Source organism: Grampus griseus (genome assembly GCF_964374135.1).
Source record: "Grampus griseus genome assembly, chromosome: 3".
Lineage (NCBI taxonomy): Eukaryota > Metazoa > Chordata > Mammalia > Artiodactyla > Delphinidae > Grampus > Grampus griseus.
The window spans coordinates 115,185,200-115,197,352 of NC_139019.1; the positions used below are offsets into that span (position 1 = coordinate 115,185,200).

At 42.4% G+C, this 12,153-nt stretch overlaps 1 protein-coding gene across 1 annotated transcript in view; it reads left to right on the top strand.

The window, feature by feature from the left end:
• The first annotated feature begins 754 nt into the window (after nucleotides 1-754).
• The window catches only part of CTNNA1 (catenin alpha 1), a 178,928-nt gene continuing 167,529 nt past the window's right edge, over nucleotides 755-12,153 (top strand). Inside the window, exon 1 of the mRNA XM_082650230.1 lies at nucleotides 755-870. The gene's annotated coding sequence lies outside the window, so the exon portion shown is untranslated. The remainder of the gene's footprint in view (nucleotides 871-12,153) is intronic.

Here is a 12,153-nt window from a genome sequence, read left to right on the forward strand (position 1 = left end):
GGAACATTCATCAGGAAGATAAGGAAGAGTGGGAATAAAATTCCGTAAATGGCCAGAAGGATAGGAATAGACGCCAGGTTCTTCAAATTTGTGTGTATGTATGTGTATGTGTGTGTGTGTGTGGGCAATCTCAGGAGGGGACACTGATGTGAGAAGCCTCTTGTCCTCCATCAGGAGAGCTCTCGGTTTCCCCATCTGTCAAGTGACAGATGAGTTAGGTGACTTCTAGAAGGGCTTCCATCGCACATTATGAGTTCCCTAGAGTCGGATTCTACTTCCACTTCGCCTCAAGCTGTGAGGCCTCAGTTTCTCCTTCTGTAAAACCAGTGGGTGGACCTAGAGCACTTTTCCGGAAGCCTGTTACTCCGAACACCTGTGGCACTCTTCAGCGCCTCACCCGGTCCCTGGGGCACCAGCGGGGGGTGGGGCTTGAGCAGGCCGCGCCCGGAGACTCACCTGTGCACGGAGCGGTGACTCACCTGCCCTCCCCCGCTCGCGGGCTGTTCCAGGAGTCAGCGCTCCTCCTTCCTCTAGGAGGGGGGGGGTCACTCCCATCCTTAGATCACTAGGGGCCTGGAATTAAGTAACTCAGGGGTGAGGGGCGGAGAGCAAGAGGTCCTGTTGGGGGTCCAGGCCTGGCACCGCCAGGCTCTTTGGTCGAGGGCTCTCTCCAAATCGAGGACCGGGAAAGCTGGGCTGCAGCGGGAGGCGCCGGGAAGAGCGCGCCGGAGGGAGGTGCTGGGAAGGGCGGGCGGGGCCGGGGGCGCCGGGCGGCCCATTTCCTCCTCGGAGCCGGACAGGCGGAGACAAAGCGGCGGCAGTCGGCTTCGGGCTTCGGGAATCTTCCTGCACTCGCCGAGCTCGCCGCAGGTAATTGTCTTCGTGCGGGTGCGGGCTCCCCAGCCGGGCCGAGGGGCTTCTCGGGTGGGCGGGCCGGGCGCGGTCACCTCCACGACCCCGCCCGGAATCGGGCTCCGGGCGGGCGCTGGTGCGGCCTCCGGCCCTCTTCTCCGGCGGCGCCCCGGGCCTGGGCCCTGGCCGGGCGGGGCCGGCGTTTCCTGGCGCTCGGGAAGTTGAGGGGCCGCGGCGGCTGGAGCAGAGCGAGCCGCCAGCCCCGCGCCGCCGCGGCGCTTCCTCACTTGAAAGTTTCTCCCGGTTTCTAAACTTTGTTCAAGTGGGCTTGGTGCGCGCGCCGGGCCCGCGCTGGGCCCCCTCGGCTGCCTTCCTTGTAGGGAAGAGTCGGCGCGTTGTACCAGGTGCGGGCGGGTCCTGGAGTTGAGTTTTCCATTGAAGTACGTGTGGTTTGTGGTTTCTGTGGTCGCACCCCCGCCCCCGCCACCGAAACTTCCTGGTCAGGTGGACAGGACATTTGCTGGGCCCGCAGCCCCGCATTCCCGGCCCGAGCGTATGTGAAAGTTTTTAGTGGCCCTTTTCTCTGACACAGTCTGGCTGGGAAGGGCAGCCACGCCCGTGTGGACTTCTGGCGTGCACCGTGTTAACCTTTGTTGTGAAATTACTCAGACTTCTTGTGCTGGTTAATTGGACGCACTTAACACTGATTAGTACTAGTTTTCACGAACGTCCTTGGAACGTTTTTGTTGTTGACTTTTAAAGGAGTGTGCGTGTGCGAAGCGCTTGTTGGAAAAAATGTTGACTGAATGCCTAACCTTGGCTTGGCAGGAATGGCTTCCCAATAATGCAGGCGGCAGTTGGCTCAGATCCAGGACTGACAACCTCTTATGTACTCGCGCGTCTATGTAACATTTTTTTGGTGTGTTTGTTTTGTACAAAACTTAGGATAATTTAGAAAAGAGTAAGATATGTTAAGTCTCCAACTAAATTAAGGGCATTTCATGTTTATGATGAAGGAAATGATTACACCACTGTATTGTTGCAACAGGAAAGGCATTTCGATGAGAGGATATTTTGTGTAGCAGTGATTCTTAAAGACTGTACAGCTGTATGTTACTTCGGGAAAGTATGAATTTATAAATCAAATTAAGATGTGTTATTTTATTTTACAAGAGGGAGGGGTTGAGAAATTATCCATAGCCTCTGCGCAGCTATTTACCCTTTTTGACTTTTACCAAGTTAAAAAATAATTTATCCACTTTCTTAAGGGACCACAGTTGATTAAGAAATGGTCTCTGCCCCCAAGAGCTCACAGTTGTAATAAGGAGGAGAGACACACACCCCAGGTGTAGTACGAGGCTGATGGCGTTCAGTACCATAACACTACTGTTGAGAAACTTGTGCATGGGTCAGTCTTACATAATAATAATGATAAAAACTGGTGGAGATGTGGAGTGGGGGCTAATGCTTCCAGGAGGGGACGGCATTTGAACTGGATGAAACAGGAGTAGGGTTTGGTTGGGAGGAAGCATAAAAGGGCGAAGGAGTTTGTGGAATTGTGATGTAAATCTCTCCTGGTTTTCCTTATAGTTTTGGCTCTTGTTTCTCAGTCTTTTTGTTGTTCAGTACACTCATATCCAGGATTCTGTCCAGCATATCTCAGTGTTTCACACCATTGATGTGGTGTCACCCTCCTTCCATCAGTAACATTCCTATGGTGACTTAAGAGATCAGGGGTGCCCTCTCCCTCCAAGTTGAGAAGCAGTTCTCTGTGCAGTCTCCCTGCCATCAAACTTATGCTAAAGTCCGATACTTGTGCTAAAGTGGAAGCTTCTATTTTGAGTACAGATGTTTCACCTCATCCACATGGTCACTTGTGCACTGGAGAGCTGCTTGGGTGCCCCCAGGGGCATCTCAAACTCAAGAGGACCGGGCTTCCCTGGTGGCGCAATGGTTAAGAATCCACCTGCCAGTGCAGGGGACACGGGTTTTGAGCCCTGATCCGGGAAGATCCCACATGCTGCGGAGCTGCTAAGCCCGTGCGCCGCAACTACTGAGCCCACGTGCCACAACTACTGAAGGCTGTGTGCCTAGAGCCTGTGCTCCGCAACAAGAGAAGCCACTGCAATGAGAAGCCGGCACACCGCAATGAGCCGCAATTAGAGAAAGCTCACATGCAGCAAGGAAGACCCAACGCAGACAAAAAGAAAACAAAACCAAAACCAAAAAAACTCAAGAGGACCAAAATGAGAAACCTTTTTCTTCTTTAGACCTAAACCAGATGTAGAGATAGGCAGTAACTGGCAGAGTCCTGGGATTTCTTTGAGAAAGTAGCAGTAGTGTGAGACGTGACAGACAGACCTGGTTGTTGGGGGTAGTGGTTTGCGTGCTGATGAAGATCTAGACAGAGGGAACAGGATATTCTGCTTGTGTAAATAAGGGTCATGAGACAGGAGAGAACAACATGTGTTTAGAGACCTAAGAGAAGACTTGTGTAGCTTGAATACTTTTAGGATGGGGAGAAGGCCTTAACGTGAGATTGCCAGGAAACTCCAGGTCACATGTTTGGATTTTCTTCTAAGAGCTGTAAGAAGCCATTGTAAGAAGTTCCATGATCTGATTTCCTTTTTAAGAAGATTGCTCCTGCTAGTGCTTGCAAGGCTTGTATATGTGTACAAGTGGAAGGTAGGGAGTTGAGCTAGGAAGATGGTGGGAGTGAAGGTGGTGGGATAAAGGGAGCTGTATTTTGGAGAAATGAGATAGGCCTTACATATAAATTGGATGTAGGGGCCTAGGATTATCTGTTACTGTTGTTTTGTTGTTTGCTCAGTCACGCACCTTGTTCTCCCCCACTCTCCCAATTTGTATTCCATCACTTTTATAATGAGCTCTTTGTCCTATCACAAGACTCAAGCTAACACTTTCCTTTCTGGTAGCAAACTTCTTCCCACTAGCTGGTATACTCCACTGTACTGTACCTTGTTATTGATATCCCTGTTTGCCTTTGCCGCTAGAAAGTGAGCCTTAGCCTTCGGCATGGTACCTGGCCTGGAGATTAAAGAAAAAAATTAGGTGCACGTTGAATGAAGGAGGAAGGAGTCTTTTCTGTCTGGAGTCTGGCTTGTGGTTGGAACTATGACAGATGAGGCAACAGTCAGATTATGGAGGGCCTTGATGACCAAGTTGCTGTTATGGGCAAATTGAGAACCATCCTCATTCCATTCTTATTCCTTTCCACCCAGATCTAATCAGATGAAATCCTTTACATCTGATCTTCCTCTTACATAAATTCCTGTTTTCCCTTCTCCCTGCTTCCACTCTAGTTTAGATCATCTTCTTATTTTTGAACTATCAAAACTACTTGTAGTTCTCTGGATAAATTGTTCTATTGTTTGCTTTGGTGCCTTTTTCATATTTTTTCCTTTGCCTGGAGCACTGTTTTTCTCATCCATCTGACAAACTTGTTTATTCTTTAGAACTCACCTTAGATGTTAGTGCCTCTGGGTTCTCTGTTGGATCTCAGTGCTTCTTGGGTACCTTGTACATATTCTGTGGTTGCATCTTTCATGTCATTTGGTAAATATTTTTATGGATTACTTCCTCTCAGCTGGGGGTTTCTTAGAAGTTGGGTCTTAGCCTTTATTTTTAATAAAACTTTAAAAAATTAAAGTATAACATACATGTAGAAAAGTATTCAAATTATAGCAGTACCTGTCTAATGAATTATTTGAGTGAACACCACCCATAGACACCATCCAGATCAAGAAACAGAAAATTACCAGTACTCCAGAAATCTCTTTGCAGTCACTACCCACCCCTCCTCTCCCTTCAGTTTTTATAATCTGAGAATTTGGAACACTGTTGTTGCTCTGTAAGTGTTTGCTGAAGTTAGTTGAATTTCTTACTATCTTCCCCTCCACCATTCAGTCTTTTACACATAAGCAGTACTCATTCTTCTTTTGGGAAATGTACTGCTGTCTTGTTGCACTAGTCAGAATCTTAGATGGGCATTTAGCACCTTCTGAGTCCTGGCCCCAACTTATTTTTCAGCCTTATTTTCTATTGTGAATTGTTGCTACATGTCTCTGCATCTGCCAGGCATTTGTTGTGGAATACTCCATCGTTCTCTGACACGAATGCTATCCATCCGAAGGCTGATTGATACGGTTTTTCTATTCAGACATTGATCATCGTTGCTGAAAGTGATCTTTAACTTACCTGAAATTCTAAAATTTGCACCTGATTATGACATTCTCATTAGTTTTTAAAATAAAATATACATAACAAAACTTACCATTTAAATTATCTTTATGTGTACACTTCAGTGGCATTAAGTACATTCACAATGTTGTGTAACCACTACCGCTGTCCATATCCAGAAAAATTTTTCATTGTCCTAAACTGAAACTCCATATCCATTAAACAATAACTCTCCATTTCCTCTCCCCCCAACCCGAGGGCAACCACCATTGTACTTTCTGTCACTTTGAATTATTAACTTAACTATGTTAAGTGCCTGGCTTATTTTACTTAGCATAATACCTTCAGGGTTCACCCATGTTGTAGCATGTGTCAGAATTTCCTTCCTTTTTAAGGTTGAGTAACATTCCATTATCCATTCATCTATTGATGAACACTTGGGTTGCCTCGATATTTTGGCCATTGTGGATAATGCTGCTGTGAACATCGGTGTGCAACTATGTGTTTGTGTCACTGCTTTCAGCTCTTTTGGGTATATACCCAGAAGTGGAATTTCTAGGTCAGTTGGTATGGTAATTCTACGCTTAAATTTTTGAGGAACTGCCATACTGTTTTCCACAGTAGCTATGTTACTTTACATTCCTAACAGCAATGTTTAAGTGTTCCATGTTCTTCACATTTTCACCAACGCTTGTTATTTTCTGTTTTTTAATTAAAAAAAAAATTATTTACTTTTTAATAATAGTCATCCTGATGGATGTGAGTTGATGTTTCATTGTGGTTTTGATTTGCATTTCTCTAATGTTTAGTGTTGTTGAGCATTTTTCATGTGATTATTGGCTGTTTGTATATTTTCTTTGAAGAAATCTCTGTTCACGTCCTTTGGCCATTTTAATTGTTTGGGGTTTTTTTGTTGTTGAGTTATAGAGTTCTTTGTATATTCTGGCTGTTAATCACTTACTAGATGGAGGACTTGCAATATTTTCTCTCAGTTTTACCCTGTTGATATGTCCTTTGATGTTAAAAAGCTTTAAATTTTGATCAAGTCCCGTTTATTTGTTTTTTCTTTTGTTGCTAATGCTTTTGGTATCTTCTAAGAAGTCATTGCCAAATCCAGTGTCATAGAGCTTTTCCCTGTGTGTCTCTCTCTACCCCCGCCCCAGCTGAGCTGTCTACTTTGAGGGCAGGAAGTAAAGTTTTTATTGTAGCTAACTTCTGGAAAGACTTTTTTTTAAATGTAGTTCTTAAAATGTCATAGCAAACAATAATTGTATGGTAGGGGGTTTCCTGCTATTGCTAATTTGTCATTGATTATGTGTCTATTATCTGATGATTTATGATGTTAACCTGCTTTTAGGGGTTTTTAATCTTATGAGTCTCAGTTGGAGAGTTTGAACTTTGTCATCTATGTAATGACTAAGATGACTTATAAAGGATATTTATTTTAATGTTTAACATGATAGAATGCTAATTTATTCTTTTAGTTATGGACTGCTGGACAGGACATGTATCTGGTTCATATTAAGTTGTCTTATCAGTAAAACCAGTGCACTAGTTCAGTTATTTACATAGCACTGAGTTGCTGATTTACCTTTGTAAAGACTCTTGTGGACCATAAATTCTTTTGTTACATGCTGAGCCCCTTCAAGGCAATTACATTCTTTTGTATCTTTTAGTCTTTTGTGATACCTGACTCATATCTAATATGAGGAGATATGCTATATATAGGATTGTGCCAGATTGATATGGGGGTGGAGGCAGCATGGCTTTACATCCAGTTTATTTAAGTTTTTAAAAAAAATAAAACCACTGAGACTTCCCTGGCGGTCTAGTGGTTAAGACTCCGCACTTCCAATGCAGGGGGCGAGAGTTTGATCCCTGACGAGGGAATAAGATCCCATGTGCTGCGCGGCATGGCTGAAAGATTAAAAACAATAACAAAAAAAGTCAACAACTTTATAAAAAAAATTCATATTTATATCACCTAGAGATAAACACTGTTAACATTTTGGTGTACATCCTGTGATATTTTTTTCTAGGTATGTGTATTGACTGTATAACTTTTATAAAAACTAGATTTTACTTTATTTGCTCTTTTGTAATCTGCCGTCCATTTATCATACTTGAACATTTCCCCTATTAATAGCATTAAGATTAACCTTTATGTACCACTAAGAAAATAAACACTGCCAAATAAACTAGGAAATGCCATCAATTGTAAGACACATCCAAATTTTAGAGACTTAAAGATGTGAAATATGTATGCTTTAGAATTGATGAAATATGGTTAATCTCACAGTGTTAACATAGCATATTAATGATCCCCTACTGTTCCAATATAGCTTCTTTAATCAGTCCTCTGTTGGACATTTCATTTGCTTCCAGAGCTGCTTTAATTTGTAGCTGAATCTTTTGCCTGTCCTTACTTCTTAAGGGAAATTTCTTAGAAGTGGAATTCCTGGGGGAAAAGATTTGCTACTCTTAAAATAATGTTTTTAAATTGGGGTTAAATATATATAACATAAAATTGACCATTTTCACTATTTTTAAGCATTAAGTGCATTTACGATGTTGTGCAACCATCATCACCATCCATTTTATTTTATTTTATTTTTTTATTTTTTATTTTTTTCATCACCATCCATTTTAGAACTTTTCCATCATTCTAAACAGGAACTCTACTCATTTAACAGTAACTCCCCATCCTGCCCACTCCCCAGCCCCTCGTAACCTCTTATCTACTTTTTTTCTTTATGAATTTGCCTAGTCTAGGTACCTCATATAAGTGGAATCATATATTTGTCCTATTGTGTGGCTTATTTCATGTCACCTTTGAGGTTCATCTGTGTTGTAGCATGTGTCAGAATTTTCTTCCCTTCCTTTTTTTTCTTAAGTTAAAAAATTGTAAAGTACACATAACATAAAATTTACCAACATAACCATTTTTAAATGTATAGTTCAGTGGTATTAAGTACATTCATATTGTGCAGTCATCACCACCATTTATCTCCAGAAGTCTTTTAATGTTGTAAAATTAAAACTATACCCATTAAACTTCAAGTCCCCATTACCCCCTTACCCCAGCTCCTGGCAACCACTTTTCTTTCTGTCTCTTTGACTACTCTAGGTAATTGGTATAAGTGGAATCTTAATCTTTTTGTGACTAGCTTATGTTACTTAGCATAATGTCCTCAGGGTCCATCCATGTTGTAGCATATATCAGAATTTCCTTCCCTTTTTAAGGCTGAATAATATTTTATATATATCCCATTTTGCTTATCCATTCATTTGCTAATAAGCATTTGGATAGTTCTGCTATGAATAGTACTGCTATGAACATGGGTATACAAATATCTCTTTGAGACACTGTTTTTAGTTCTTTTGGATATATACCCAGAAATGGGATTGCGGGATTATATGGTAAGTTTATGTTTAACTTTTTGAGAAACTGCCATACTGTTTTCCACAGTGGCTGTACCATTTTGCATTCCAACCAGCAGGGCACAAGGGTTCTGATTTCTCCACATCCTTACCAACACTTGTTATTTTCTTTTTTTTTCTTTTTTTTTTTTGATAGTAGCCATCTTTTTTTTTTTTTTGCGGTACGCGGGCCTCTCACTGCTGAGGCCTCTCCTGTTGCGGAGCACAGGCTCCGGACGTGCAGGCTCAGCGGCCATGGCTCACGGGCCCAACCACTCCGCGGCATGTGGGATCCTCCCGGACCGGGGCACGAACCCGTGTCCCCTGCATCGGCAGGCAGACTCTCAACCACTGCGCCACCAGGGAAGCCCCGATAGTAGCCATCTTAATGAATGTGAGATGGTATCTCATTATAGTTTTGATGTGCATTCCCCAAATGATTAGTGATATTGAGTATCTTTTCATGGGTTTATTGGCCATTTGTATATCTCTGGAGAAATGTCTATTCAAGTGTTTTGCACATCATTGAGTTGTTTTTTTTTTGGTTGAGTTTTAGTTTTCTATATATTCTGGATACTAATCTCTTTTCACATATATGTTTTGCAGTTATTTTCTTCTGTTGTCTGGATTGCCTTTTCACTCTGTTCATAATGTCCTTTGGTACACACAGGTTTTTATTTTGAGGAAGTTTATCTCTTTTTTTCTTTTGTTACCTGTGCGTTTGGTGTCATATCCAAGAAATCATTACTAAGCCCAATGTCATGAAACTTTTGCCCTGTGATTTTTAAAAAATTTATTTATTTATTTTTGGCTGCTTTGGGTCTTCGTTGCTGCACGTGGGCTTTCTCTAGTTGTGGCAAGTGGGGGCTACTCTTCGTTGTGTGTGGGCTTCTCACTGCGGTGGCTTCTCTTGTTGCGGAGAACCGGCTCTAGGCAAGTGGGCTTCGGTAGTTGTGACACGCGGACTCAGTAGTTGTGGCTTGCGGGCTCTAGAGCACAGGCTCAGTAGTTGTGGCACACAGGTTTAGTTGCTCTGCAGCATGTGGGATCTTCCTGGACCAGGGCTCGAACCCGTGTCCCCTGCATTGGCAGGTGGATTCTTAACCACTGTGCCACCAGGGAAGTCCCCCTGTGATTTTTTTTTTTCCTAAGAGTTTTATAGTTTTAGCTCTTACATTTAGATGTTTGATCCATTTTGAGTTAATTATTATATATGATATTAGGTAAGAGTCCATGTTCATTGTTTTACATGTGGATATCTAGTTTTCTCAGCCCCACTTATTGAAAAGACTGTCCTTTCTTCATTGAGTGGTTTTGACACCTTGTCGAAAATCATTTGACCATGAGAGGGTTTGTTTCTGGGTTCTCTATTTTGTTCTATTGATCTCTGTGTCTGTCTTTATGCCAGTACCACACTGTTTTTTTTTTTTTTTCCACACTGTTTTGATTACTGTAGCTTTGCAGTAATTTGATGCCAAATTTGCTCTTGAAGTGAATAATCTTTTGTACAGTTAGGGTCTATGGTTTAGTTGTATGTGTGTGCTGTTTTGAAAATAAAATAAATTCTTTAAACTGTTCTATCTCTTTATTATGGAGGTGATTGCACAATTGAGTTTGTCACAAGTCATAGGATAGTATACTAGAGTGAATTTTACTGCATATAAAAAGTGAAAAAATAAACAGGTAAAAACAAATTCATTCAAAAAATATGTATTTTGCAAGTTTGACCTTCTGTATAGAGATAAACAAATAGTGAAAAACATGAAATCAATTATCCTTTCTGCTTTCCCAGCCCAAATCATTTTTCCCTTTTGAGGGACTGAAGCCACACACTTAGAAGTCTTAAAGGAATTTTGGTTATACCTTATGTGTTGGAGGATTTGTCTTATTAGTACCTTCTGTTTTCTCTTAAGAAAAAAAGTTACATCAGGCATTGTACAGAGTCTCACAGAGCAACAGTTCCTATATATATTCTGGATACTAATCTCTCACCTAGGCCGGACAGTGGCACCTGTCCGGCCTAGGTGCCACTGTGCTTGCTCCCAGACATTGAGGGTGGTATTTGTTGCTTGTGCAGTGTGGTGGTCAGCTCAGTCTCCCATGTTGTGGGCCTGGGCTGAATGGGCCGAACTGTGTAGGGAGGTGAACAGTCTGGCTTTACTTGCCCTGTCTCATGCTGTTTTGTTCACTTGCAAGAGCACTATACTAAATTTATCCATTATTGAAAGTTCAGAGTGTGCAGAAATAACTGTGCTTCAAAATAAAACTTCAGCATTGCCCTTTCTCTGTTGGAGCCTCTAAATGTTCATTATTTTCCCCCTTATTTTTTTTTTTATAACTATCAAACTTTCTCTGTGTGCAAGCATACCCCCAACTCCATTTCTAATGGAGCTTGAAATTACCATGCATTTCTATTTACTTGTTGATGGGCTGTCATCTATCAAACCCCCTTTTGATTGGGATTTAATTTGTGCTTTTTCACTGGCTGCAAGTTTGGAGCAATGCATATAAGGTAAATACAGTTTGCAAGGCAACTTTGAGTGTCATTCTAAATATTTGTAACAAAGATTTGGAGCAAGTATTGTATGAGTAGTGTGATTAGATTTTTAAAATTTCTTGTCATCTGTTTAGTAGTCCCATTGTAGTAAAAGATGAGAGGGGGGCTTCCCTGGTGGCGCAGTGGTTGAGAGTCCGCCTGCCAATGCAGGGGACACGGGTTCGTGCCCCGATCCCGGAAGATCCCACATGCCGCGGAGCGGCTGGGCCCGTGAGCCATGGCCGCTGAGCCTGCGCGTCCGGAGCCTGTGCTCCTCAACGGGAGAGGCCACAACAGTGAGAGGCCCGCGTACAGCAAAAAAAAAAAAAAAAAAAAAAAAAAGAAGAGAGGGAATTTTATTGTGGAAGTTGTAATTTTCATCTGTAAGAATTTTTTTTTTGCATTTTTAAAATATTCTTTTCCATTATGGTTTATCACAGGATATTGAATATATTTCCCTGTGCTATACCTTAGGACCTTGTTGTTTATCCATTCTAAATGTAATAGTTTGCATCTACGAACCCCAGACTCCCAGTCCATCCCTCTCCCTCCTCACCTTCCCCTGGGCAACCACAAGTTTGTTCTCTATGTCTGTGATTCTGTTTCTGTTTTGTAGGTAGGTTCATTCGTGCCATATTTTAGATTCCACACGTAAGTGATATCATATGGTATTTGTCTTTCTCTTTCTGACTTACTTCACTTAGTATCATTATCTCTAGGTCCATCCATGTTGCTGCAAATGGCATTATTTCATTCTTTTTTGTGGCTGAGTAGTATGCCATTGTATATGTGTACCACATTTTATTTATTTTTTTTTTGAGGGGGACAAAACTGCAAAACTTTACTGAGAGAATTTTGACAGTCACATTTCCAACACAAGAACGGCCTGCAGGGGCTTCCCTGGTGGCGCAGTGGTTGAGAGTCCGCCTGCCGATGCAGGGGACACGGGTTCATGCCCCGGTCCGGGAGGATCCCACATGCCACGGAGTGGCTGGGCCCGTGAGCCATGGCCGCTGAGCCTGTGTGTCCGGAGCCTGTGCTCTGTGACGGGAGAGGCCACAATGGTGAGAGGCCCACGTACTGGAAAAAAAAAAAAAAAAAGAACGGCCTGCATGGTTACAGTTTGCCTTCATTTAAACCTGTGA